The sequence below is a fragment of the Coenobita brevimanus genome, chromosome 101, assembly GCF_032717465.1.
Source record: "Coenobita brevimanus isolate Jiangsu-jjx chromosome 101, ASM3271746v2, whole genome shotgun sequence".
In the NCBI taxonomy this organism is placed as follows: Eukaryota; Metazoa; Arthropoda; class Malacostraca; order Decapoda; family Coenobitidae; genus Coenobita; species Coenobita brevimanus.
Genome location: NC_137054.1, coordinates 59,443,992 through 59,457,607, shown reverse-complemented (window position 1 = coordinate 59,457,607; position 13,616 = coordinate 59,443,992). Strand labels below are relative to the sequence as shown.

The following is a 13,616-nucleotide window of genomic DNA, read 5'->3' as shown; positions in this document are numbered from 1 at the left end:
TGAGCCTGCAAATATCCTCTTCCTGTACTGCCCAAGTCTCACTGTTGTACAGTATTACACTCCAAACACATGCTGCATACAAAGACCCCTTAGCACGTAGGGAGAGCCCTCTCACTGTCAGGAGAGGCAACAGCTCCCAGAACTTCTTCCAACCACTTCTCACCCTTGCCACAAAGCTAGCTCCAGCCCCACCTCCAGCACACAACATGTCTCCCAAATAACAAAACTCTTCCACACATTCAAGAGACTCACCAGCAAGTTCAATCCTTTCACGCCTGGCAATCTTCACCTGCTCTCCCTGACACGCAGCACGCATAAAATCAGCATTATCTCACAGTCTACCCCTAATACCACTACATCTCTTATGCACCCACTTATCACAAACACTGCACAAGATGGAATTACTTCCCATGCCCTTGTGGCAAATTGCATGCGGCCACTCTCCCTCGTCTTTGACAATACCGCCACCAACCCTAGATATCATCACTTTTGTTTTATTTGCATTTACTCTTAAGCCCTTGTGCTCCTTACCATCTCTCCACTTCCTAAACCTTTCCTCCGCCTCCCTTTCACTCTCTGCAATCAACACCAAGTCATCAGCATACAACATCTCCCATGGGAGTCCATTTCTGAAGTCACTTGAGAGGACTTCAGATACTGTGAGAAACATCAAGGGACTCAAAACTGACCCCTGATGCACACCAACTTTCACGGAAAACTCATCACTTAAATCTCCATTCACTCTTACCTGGGTACAAGCACCTACATACATGGCCATAACCACCCTAACCAAACACTTCTTCATCCCAAGCTTTTCTCATTGCCCACTTCACCATCTCTGTAGGGACTCTGTCAAAGGCCTTCTCCTAATCAACGAAAGGCCTTCTTAAATGCAGAAATTATTACTGGTAACCCTTACACTGTGGCAGTAAGATTTCTTGAACCCCCAATGATGAGGCTGGGGGGGGAGGGGGATAATTTTCTATCATCATCAGGAACCAGTACAGTAAACCCTCAATATAACGAACCCTGGTATTGCGAATTTCGGATATAACAAACGGCCAAATCGTGACCGAACTTTCCCCAGATTTTGCAAACGAAGGTCGTTAAATGTGGGGGAAGTTCGCAGATCATCCCATGGTGACAAAAGCATCCCTTCCTAACACAGTAAGTGTACTGTAACAGTACTACATTGTACTGTATTCTTGTTATAGGTATTGTATTTACCCTTTCGTGCACAATAAATTTTGGTACGTTTTCTGGCGCACTAGTTTATCCTCCTGGCCGCCCGACCTGGCTGCCCGCACGCGGCAAATAACACGTATTCTCGCCTTATTTTCACCACCCAAATATCAATATACTGCCATGAAACCTATCTCATCTTATTCATCGATGTTTGTTCTGGCTGATAAGCACCACAAAAAAACAGGAAAACACGAATAAAACAACATTAGGCGGCCATGAATAAACATTTCGCTACGTCAATGTCACATCTCAACATCACCATTCGAATGCTTTCCATCATACAGGAAAATGTTATTAGAAGATTTGATAGAGAATTTCATCAGCTTTCTAATGAGAAAATCCAGTTGTGATACGATTTGTAGGTTTCGAGAAAATAGCCAAACACTGAAAGTCATTTTTGAAAATTATTCAGGGAGCTTATCTGAAGAGCTTTTCTTGCGCACCTTATGTTTTTATTGCATAATATTATGCTGAATTTTACGAGCTTTCTCATAATCACCTGTTGGTTTCGATACACCTCATAGTTTTCGAGTAAATCGTCAAAAATGACTGGGTACTCTCAGCAGTGCGTCACTTTCGTGATGTGCACACATTAATCATTATATCCCCACCTTCTCATCAGAGATATATTTTTATGTCCTGAAAATACGTAGAATTCACTGATCTTTATCATGATTCTTACGGGAAATCGATAGGTACAATAGTTTTGGAGTAATTGGATGACAAATGTAGAATACTCCTCCTCGCCCGCGGGCGAGATAAAAACATTCTTTCCCTGCCTCACCCACACCTACATATTTTCGCTCATTAGGTTTTATTATGTTCTTTTTTTATTCAAAGTATACTCGTAAAATATCATAAGATTTTTGATAGTGCTCTCAGGAACTTGACATGACCACTGGTCTTTTTGCTAGGTACTGATACTGAAGCTGAACTTTCTTCCATCTCATATGTGTGTAGGTAAAAAACAATACTTATTTGTGTAAAAAATATAGAACTATAGAAATAGGTCAATGTACAGATCAACAAAATACAGATAACACACTTCCTCCAGAGGTGTTGAGATGCTGGCAGGAGTTTGAAGGATTGCTGGAAGATGAGGAGTATTGTAGTGCGTGAGCATGTGTGTGTGTGTGTGTGGGTGAGTGTGTGTGTGTGGGTGCGTGTGTGTGCGTGTGTGTGCATGTGTGTGCGTGTGCGTGTTTGTGTATGTGGCTGTGGCGTATTTTCTTCTCTCCTTGCGATACGTTTGCCTAACTGCGATGCACAGAATAGATTTCTCCATGAACATTCACTGCATGACATATATACAGTACCCTCGCGTCCAGCACAGTAATATTGTCATGCATGGGTCACGTGTTGGACCAAAAACGTGTTGGACTAACAACAGAGCTTATGGGGAAAAATGAATTATGTCAGCAACCCTCGGAAAAGTCACCCTAAATACCTACCATATACCTATACATATATTGGTACTATTGTAATTATAATAAATGGTACTGTGCTATGAATGATAACTAACCTTTTAGGATAGTGTTGGTGGGCTTGCTGGGAATGGAAGGTGGTATCCAAGGCTGTAGTTAGTCCTACTGGGTCCCCGGAGGATGGCTGCTGGCGTCACTAGCGGGTAATGGCTGTTGTTCCTCCTCAACCTCCCTCATAAATCCTTCGAAATCAAACCTCCCTCATAAATCCTACGAAATCACACTCAGAATCACTATCTTCGTCCACAGCCATGGAAGGTCCTGCTTCTGCCTGTCCTAGCACTGTAATCCTCGGCAAAGTGCATGCTTCTCACACTGTTGCCAGAGCCCTGTCTCATGACTGTGGAAAGTGATTGCTGTCGCTGACTCGGTAGAGAATAAGGAGAAGCAACTTTGTTTATAAACTGGTACGCACGCCGATGAGAAGGGTTTCAAAATGATTGATATTTATTCTAAAATATTAGTATGTATTCAGTGTCAGGCTAAATGTTCAATGCTGTAGTACGATACATTCTTTGTCAAGTCGCCTGGGTTTTGGTCACACTGTTTTCCCCATCGTATGCTCGGCAGGAATCCATCCAGATGAATTCCAAATGCCCATGGTATCGTCGGCAATTTTACCACGTTACCGTTCCGATTTACCATCGTATCCTCGGCAATTTTACCACGTTACCGTTCCGATTTACCATCGTATCCTCGGCAAACCTGGTATGAAGTGCCGTGTGATAGCCTTCGGCTGCCAGGATCTTAAGTTTTTTATTATGATCATGTTGGCTTCATTTGTGTCGTAGGCCTTGGCAATGTCAACTTTCCTCTCCGCTTTCTTCTTCCTCTCGATGCTTTTTAGCTTGGTGGCCTGAGGGAGGTGCCGACGCTTCTTGGTGTTCTCAGAAGGCTTCCTAGGCATCGTGAGCAGGGTAAAATGCAGTAACAAGGGCAGAAAATGCAGCAAGAAAAAAGCACCTTCCAATGCAATTATGCGACTGAGTGGCGCTGTGGCGGGAGAAATGTAAACAAAACATCACGTGACACCAGAAGCGTTTTTAATTGGGCGGCATCACGATCACATCACGATAGCAGGCGGGGAAGGCTACTTGATCAGAAGTTTTTCATTGGCTACCATCATCATGGGAATGTCCAGTATGACAGTGTTGGACTGGGGGTGATCGTGCTAGAGTGAACTCTGCGGATTTCGCCCACTTCTCGGAGCTTTGTGCATGTTATGCTAACACACTCGTGTTGCAGTAATTAAATCGTATTAAATTTTACTAATTAATTGCTCTCCGTGCTGGACGTGAATCGTGCTGGACTAACGCGTGTTGGATGCGAGGGTACTGTATATATATGTGTCTGTGGCATATTTCTTTTCTGTGATACTTGCGCTATGTTTTCACTAAGTCAGTCAATGCAGCAATATTAATCGGTGAACACTCACATTTCACACTAAACCATATGCAGTATAGCACTGTCTGAGATTGGTACAATACCTTTTCACTGAAGTCTGTGACTGTGTGGCATATTTGTTGTCTCTGATACTTGCCCTAGGTTTGAGCTAAGTCAGTCAGTGCATGCAATATTTCTCGGTGAACACTCGCTGCACTACTTTATATGTATGTTTCACACTAAACCTTATGCAATATAAAGCACTGTCACATGATTCCATCCCAGCCTCCTCTGTTATTCCCTTTCCGACTCTATGGCGTACGTGACTGCCTGTTTCCTTAGCGACTGTTGCATATCTCTATGGCGTACATAATGCCTGCTATGGTGGGTCAGTTATTTCACCAATCCAGGCACTAAATGTTTCACAGATAAGTAATGGCTTCACTACGAAAAGGTAAAATACTTATCATTAACAGGCAGGGTGAAGGAGAGTGGAAACCCCGTTAAAACAAACCGGACTCCTGCCTGTAGGCCTAACGGCTGATAACGGACCCCAGTGCATTACAAACAATATATCTATGTTCCATAGACGCAATCACTTCACATTATAGTCAGAAACACTGTACAATCGCAACATTTCAATAATGGCTTCTGCCTTGGGTGGGAGGGGGAAAAATGGCGGGTTTAAATAGACGACTGGCCACCCCGACTGGTCGTGAGATCTATCTACCTATCTATTGCCAGACGCCTCAATCCCGTTTGGGGTGGCCACAAACAAATCGCCTCCAAGTCGCACTGTCCCCCGCCATTTCACTGCCCTGCTCCCAACTCACACCCCCCTCTCTCATATACCTCTCCACCCCATCCCTCCATCTCATCCTCAGCCTCCCCCTCCCTCTTCCCCCCTCCACCTCACTCACATACACTTTCTTCGTCAGTCTTTCACCCTCCATCCTCTCCACATGGCCAAACCACCTCAGTGTGTTCCTCATAACGCTTCCTATCACATCCACATCCACACCACAATGCTCCTTTATATTCTCATTCGTCAGCCTGTCTCTCCACGTGACTCCACAGGCTCCTCTTAAATAACTCATTTCCACTGCTCTCACTCTTGACTTGTGTCCTTCCAACAATGTCCAAGCTTCACTTCCGTACGTTAGAGTTGGTATCACAATACTGTCATGTAGTAACTTTTTCACTTCCATGCTCACTTCCCTGTTTCTTATCACTGCTTTCAAGGAACCAGCAACCTTTCTTCCCTGCTGTACCCTTTCAAGCACTTCACCCTCCAAACCTCCATCCTTACTCATCACACTATCCAAATACTTAAACGTACTCACATTTTCCAATTCCTCACCATCTAACCTCGCTGTACATTCACTAACTTCACCTCTCTCAAAGACCATCACTTTACTCTTCCCTACATTCACCTTTAGGTTCCGTTTCTTACACACTCTCTCAAACTCATCCACCAAGCCTTGCAGCTCCCCTTCGTCTTCACTCAACAACACAGTATCATCTGCAAACAACAGTACAGGGAGTTTCCAAGCACTATCCTCTCTCACCAGGGCCACTCCAACATCCACTACCCTACCTTGTACCTCTTTTATTACCCCATCCATGTACAGATTGAACAACCATGGAGACATGACACATCCCTGTTTCAAACCAACTTTCAAAGAGAAAAATTCACTTAGTTCACCATCCACACGCACTGCAGCCTTCGCACCATCGTACATACTCATCACAGCATTCAACAACTTCCCATCTACTCCATATATTCTTAACACTTTCCACAATCCTTGTCTATCCACCCTGTCATATGCTTTCTCCAAATCCATGAAAGCCGCATACAACTTCTTTCCCTTCTCTAGAAACTTTTCCACTAAAGATCTAAGAATGAATATCTGATCTACACAACCTCTTCCCTTCCTAAAGCCTCCCTGTTCTTCTCCAACTAATTTCTCTGTTCTTTCTCTAACTCTGTCTATAAGTATCCTACCAAACACTTTTCCTATTATACTAAGAAGACAAATGCCCCTATGATTACCACACACTTCTTTTTCCCCTTTTCCTTTGTACAAGGGAATAATTATACCTGACTTCCAATCCTCCGGGACTCTACCTTCCTCCCAGGCCAATCTGCACATCTTCCACATCCATTCTACTACTATCTCTTCCCCATGCTTCAGCATTTCACCACACACTCCATCAATTCCAGGGGCTTTCCCCGATTTAACTTTCTTCATTGCTTCCACAACTTCTATCCTACTGATTTCTTCCTGTCTTCTCACCTCCCTCCTTCTCCCAGCCATTCCCCAGCCACTTATACTCGCATTACTTCCATCCTCTACGTTCAACAATTCCTTAAAGTGTTCTCTCCATCTGCTCACTTTTTCTCCCTTCTCCACTAGTAATCTACCATTTTTATCTTTCACTCCCCTGCTAACTTCACTTCCACCTTGTCTTACTCTTTTCACTTCTCTCCAGAACATTTTCTTACAGTCCCTCCACTTTACACTCAAATTCCTTCCAAATTCCTCATCCACGCTCTTCTTACTCTCTCTTACTAATCTTTTCACCTCTCTCTTCCTCTCCACATATAACTCTCTCTTCCGCCTCTCAACTTCTTCCACGCCCCTATTTCTCATTCATTCATTGTATGCTTTCTTCTTTTGTGCCACAGCCTGTTTCACCTCTTCAGTCCACCACGCTGTTCCTTGCACCCCCCTCCGCCTTCTCTTCCTTCCACACACCACATCACATGCTGCACATATTTCTTCTGTAAATATCATACACACACCTTCCACGTCTCCCATCTGCTCCAATTCATATTTGCCCAATCGTTCCTCCACTTCTCTCTTATACTCTGCCTTTTTCTCATCCTCTTGTAACCTTTCCATTCTCCTTGCAACAACTCCTTCCTCTCATCTTTCCCTTCTTCTATTCCTCCATCTCACTTGCATCCTAATTCTGGCCACCACCAAGTAGTGGTCAGAAAGTCCACTCCCCCAACCTCTATACACTCTTGCATCCTTTACACATCTTCGCATCCTTTCATCCACACACACATAATCAATCATTGCCTTCCTTTCATTCAGTTCACAACCCACCCTTCTCATCATTCGCCATGTGTACCTGTGGATCATTTTATGCCTGAAGAGGGTATTGGCTATCACCAACCCCCTCCCAGCACAAATGTCCACTAACGCACTCCCATTCTCATCTATCTCGGCAGGCACACCCCACTCACCAACTATTCCATCCACCTTCACATTACCAACTTTACTATTCATATCACCAATCAAAAACACTCTCTCATTCCTTCCAAACTTTTCCATGCACACTTCCACATTTGTCCAGAGCTCTTCTCTCACTCTTCTAGCACGATCTTGCGTTGGCGCATACACACACACAATCGCCCACATTTGTATTCCAACTTTCAACTTTACCCACACAATCCTTGACCCAACTGATCCATACTGTCTTATGCTCTTCTTCCATCTTTTACTCACAACTATACACACTCCTTCCTTTGCCCTCTCATTCTCATCTACTCCTGCACATATACCCCATCCATACTCCCATTCTCTCACACTTTCTCCTCTCCATTTTGTTTCAGTTATTCCACATACATCCACTTTCGCACCCTCAAGCACCTGGACAATCTCTCTCTCTTTCACCTCATCATTCGCTCCTCTTACATTCCATGTACTCATTACCAAGTCCTTTGTCTGGTCCTAGGTCGTCATCGTTTGGTCAGTCCTTATCCGAGGCTTCTTGTTTGTTTTTTTAGTTAGTTGTTTTCCGGGGAGGGGCACTAACCCTCCGCCAACCCTTTTAGTCGCCTTTTACGACAAGCAGGGATACTGGGGGAGTATTCTTGAAAACCCCCCTACCCCCAGGGGGTCGTGAGATACTGAGTTTTTTCTGCTATGCATTGTCTCATCAGAGCAGTCACAGTGTTGCCAATGCCATACCACAGGACAGACATGTGCCTGCTAGAACGCACCAAAATTTGACACAAATCGGCCGAAAACTTAATTTTTGGCAGATTTTTTTGTGCTTAGGAACGTGATTCATGTGACAGTGCTTCTTCCTACCAAACCACATGCAGCGCGATTCACATGACTGTCCCTGAGAGGGTTTATATGCACAACTTCATACGGTATTTTATTTACATGTACAGCTTCATAAACCATTGAATGCACCATGTAAAACTTCATTGAATTAGTTTAGGTTATGTTTGAGCACGTGGGACTGATGACTCCCCTTATATAGCGAACTGAGTTCGGTAATCCCTTGGAAATACTGAACCTCACGTATATAGCAAACTTTCGGATATAGTGACCCATTCCTCCCCCAGTTAGTTTGTTATATCGAAGGTTTACCCTAGTATTCCCGTGATATGAAAGAAAACATGTTGAAGTGTGTGTATGTCTAAGTTAAAGTCAATATTTCTCATAGTTTAGTCAGTGCAGTTATGTTCCAGAGTTTCTGTCCAGTGACAAAAAAATATGAAATTTTTATTCTCATCACAGATAGTTTTTAGTATGATGTGATGAAAGGGCATATTGTAAAATATGAATAAGCCAACTTTAGCCTAACATCTATGGTAGTACAGTATAGTTAAGGTGAATTTTTCAAGATTCTGTTTTCTTTGTCTTAACCCGCCCAATCCCGACGTTTTCTGAGCTTTGGTCCGCCCCAGTCCTGGCTTTTTTGGACCATTTTTTTTTTTTTGCTCAAACATTCGCTTTTGGTCAGAAACCAATGAAAATCACAAAGAAAGGTGTCCCTTGGGTCCAGAAATGGCTTACCTGGAGCACGTAAGTTTGACAGGTACTGCCATGCTCTACGAGTAGTCTTTTCGCCGTATGTATTCTATGGTGGCACGGGTACTCTGAACTGATGCAGTATACGTTTATTATCATGTATTCATATGTTGGAAAAATGTATACCAGAAGTATATTGGGCTTTATACAGAAAAAACTGAGAAATAAGGTATGTACCATTGTGCGACCCTAGCAAAATCGGTCGATTATGTCACCAGTGGATAACAAACATCGTTATTTCATCAGCTATTGTATTTTTTCATGTTCCATATTACTTCCACAATAACATCATACCATTTTCAACTTTACATAATTGTTTGTACATATTTTGAGGCATTATGACAAGAATTAGCATAAAAGTAGCACTTATTTACCAAGTGAGATCATTTTATTTCATGCTTTTTTCAACTCAGATTCTATTTTTTCACCTTTTAGATTACTTATAATATATAACCCACTTACATGTTATCCAATTAGTTTTATAGATGTACTTGCTTTATGAAAAGAATTAGCATAAGAATAGCGCTTATTTACCAAGTAACAACTTGGTCTTTCATGCTTTTTTTCAACTCAGATTCTATTTTTTCACCTTTTTGATTACTTATAACATAACATATTACCCATTTACATGTTAGACAATTGCTTTTACAGAAGTACATGCTTTATGAAAAGAATTAGCATAGAAGTAGCGCTAATTTGCGTAGGTAAATCATGTCATGTCATTATTTTTTCACCTCTGAATTTATTTTCTCCCCCTTTATAGTACTTCTCACATTATACTCTGGCCTTTTCCATGTTAGACATTTGCTTTCACAGTAGTACACGATTTACAGTAAGCCTTATCCTAATAGAGAGAGAGAGAGAGAGAGAGTGAGGTGGGATGGTGGTACACTGGGAGACAGCTTATCCCATAATTGGTGGCTAAATTTAGAGCCCTTGGGGAATTTCCCACTCCTCTTACACCGTGAACAGAATTACTGACTGTATGTTCTATGACTTTCAACTTAGACTATTTTTCAACTTACATACTAACTTTACAGTAACTATATCTTTCATGCTTTTTTCAACTCAGATTCTATTTTTTCACCTTTGTGATTACTTATAACATATAACCCATTTACATGTTAGACAATTGCTTTTACAGATGTACATGCTTTATGAAAAGAATTAGCATAGAAGTAGCGCTAATTTACGTAGGTAAATCATGTCTATCTATCTATCTATCTGTAGCCCGACGCCCTAATCCTGCAAAGGGTGGCCGCAGACAAAACGCCTCCAAGTCACTCTGTCACCCACCATTTCACTCCCCTTCCCCCAACTCACCCCCCCCTCCCTCATATACCTCTCAACTCCATCCCTCCATCTCATCCTCGGTCTACCCCTCCCTCTCCCTCCCTCCACCTCACCTACATACACCCTCTTAGTCAGTCTTTCATTCTCCATTCTCTCCACATGTCCAAACCACCTCAGTGTATTTCTCCTAATCTTTTCAACCACATCCACATCTACCCCACAACGTTCCTTCACTTCTTCATTCGTCAACCTGTCCCTCCACGTCACTCCACATGCTCCTCTCAAGTAACTCATTTCCACTGCTCTCACTCTTGACTTGTTCCCCTCTTGCAAGGTCCACGCCTCGCTTCCATACGTCAGGGTAGGGATCACAATACCATCATGCAGTGACTTCTTAACTTCCATACTCACCTCCCTATTTCTCATCACTGCTTTCAGTGTACCAACAACCTTTCTTCCCTGCTGTACCCTTTCACGTACTTCATCCCCCAAAGTTCCATCCTTACTCATCACACTACCCAAATACTTGAATGCACTCACATTCTCCATATCCTCACCACCCAACCTCACTGCACACTCTGTGACTTCATTCCTCTCAAACACCATAACTTTACTTTTGTTTACATTGACTTTCAGCTTCCTCCTCCTACACACTGTCCAAAATTCATTCACCAAACCTTGCAACTCCCATTCATCTTCACTCAACAATACTGTATCATCAGCAAACAGCAACACCGGAAGCTTCCAAATCTCACCCTCATTCATTAGGGCCACCCACTGCCCTACCTTGCACCTCCTTTACAACCCCATCCATATATATATTAAACAGCCATGGAGACATCACACACCCCTGTTTCAGTCCCACATTGAGATCAAAGAACTCACTCAGCTCACCATCCACTCGCACCGTAGCCCTAGCTACCTCGTACATACTCTTCACAGCACTCAACAATTTCCCCTCCACTCCATATATTCTTAATACCTTCCACATACCTTGCGTATCTATTCTGTCATAAGCTTTCTCCAAGCCCGTGAAGGCAGCATACACTTTCCATCCCTTCTCTAGATACTTCTCCACTAAACATCTTAGAACAAATATCTGATCTACACACCCTTTTCCCTTCCTAAATCCCCCTTGTTCTTCTCCAACTAGCTCCTCTGTCATATGCCTAACCCTATCAATGAGTATTCTACCATATATTTTACCAGTCACACTAAGAAGGCAAATACCCCTATGGTTACCACATACTTCTCTCTCCCCTTTTCCTTTGTACAGAGGAACAATTATACCTGATTTCCAGTCCTCTGGAACCCTTCCCTCTTCCCAAGCTAATCTACACAACTTCCACATCCACTCCACAACAATCTCACCCCCATACCTAAGCATTTCACCACACACTCCATCAATTCCTGAGGCCTTTCCCAGCTTAATCTTCTTCATCGCTTCCACTACTTCCGACCTACTGATCTCTTCCTCCCTCCTCTCATCTCTTCTTCTCCCAGCCATTCCCCAACCACTTATACTCACACTGCTCTCACTCTCTACATTCAACAAATCCTCAAAGTGCTCCTTCCATCTCTTCAATTTCTCTCTCTTCTCCACCAACAATCTATTATTCCTATCTTTCACTCCCCTACTATTTCCCCTTTCACACTGCCTTACTTTCTTTACCTCCTTCCAAAACAATTTCTTACTTTCCCTCCATTTCACACTCAGATTCCTCCCAAACTCTTCATCCACTTTCTTCTTACTCTCCTTCACCAGTCTCTTAACCTCCCTTCTCCTGCTCACATATACCTCTCTCTTCTCTCTCTCATCTTCTCCCCTACCTCTACTCGCCAACCATTCACCATGTGCCTTCTTCTTTTGTTCCACAGCTTGTTTCACCTCATCATTCCACCACGCTGTCCCTTGCACACCCTTGCATCTCCTCCTCACTCCACAAACCGCCTCACACGCTGCGCTTATCTCTTCCGTGAATATCTTACATACGTCTTCCACCCCTTCCATCTGCTCTAGCTCATACCTTCCCAATCTTTCTTCCACTATGCTCTTATACTCTGTCATTTTCTCACTATCTTGCAATTTCTCCACTCTTCTCACAGGAGCTGCTTCCTCCTGTCTTCCCCTTCGTCTCCTCAACCACTTTCTTTGCAGCTCTACCTTGGCCATCACTAAGTGATGGTCCGAGACTCCATTCCCCCACCCTCTCCACACCCTTGCATCCAACACTTGTCTTCTCATTCGCTCATCCACACACACGTAGTCTATCATTGCCTTTCGTTCAACAAGTTCACTGTCCATCCTCCTCATTACTCTCCATGTATACCGGTGGATCATCTTATGACGAAAGTAGGTGTTGGCTATTGCCAACCCCTTACCAGCACAGATGTCCACCAAAGCACTACCATTCCCATCTACTTCAGCTGGCACACCCCACTGACCAACCACTCCATCCACTTGTACATTCCCAACTTTGCCATTCATGTCTCCAATCAACAGCACTCTCTCGCTCCTCTCAAACTTGTCCATACATGCTTCTACTCTCGCCCAAAACTCATCTTTCACTTTTGCCACTCGATCCTCTGTTGGAGCATACACACATACAATCGCCCATGCTTGTATATCTACTTTCATCCTCACCCATACAATCCTTGCACCCACTGTTCCATACTCTCTTATATTCTCCTTCCACTTCTTGCTTATCATCAGACATACTCCCTCTCTTGCCCTCTCATTCTCACTGACTCCCGCACATATACCTACACCGTATTCCCATTCTCTCATCCTTTCACCTTTCCATTTAGTTTTAGTCAGTCCACATATATCCACTTTTGCATCCTCAAGCACCTGGACAATCTCTCTCTCTTTCACTTCATCATTCACTCCTCTCACATTCCATGTTCCTACCCTCAGAATGTCCTTTGTCCGTTCCTTAGTCGTCAACGTATGGTCCGTCCGGGTCTGAGGCGCCTTATTTGCTTTTTTAGTTAGTTCTTTTTACGGGGTGGGGCACTAACCCACCACCAACCCTTTTAGTCGCCTCGTACGACAAGCAGGGATACTGGGGGAGTATTCTTGAAACCCCCTTTATAGTACTTCTCACATTACATTCTGGCCTTTTCCATGTTAGACATTTACTTTCACAGTAGTACACGATTTACAGTAAGCCTTATCCTGATATATATTGTTACGGAACAGAGAAAGATAATGTACACTTTAAGTGAGAATGCTAAAAATCACTACTGTCCCGTAAAGTTCCAGGTTCAAAACAAAAGAGTTAGGTAAAATTACAAGTTAAAGTTTAATGCACAAACTAACAACAAAACATTCAGAACTCATAAGGATAATGTAATGGCAAATAAACAGGTT

General features: G+C 43.1%; 1 protein-coding gene across 1 annotated transcript in view; it reads left to right on the top strand.

Moving 5' to 3' along the window:
* Positions 1 to 13,616, top strand: part of Hecw (Hecw ubiquitin protein ligase) — a 288,203-nt gene that overhangs the window by 194,347 nt on the left and 80,240 nt on the right. The window lies entirely within an intron of this gene.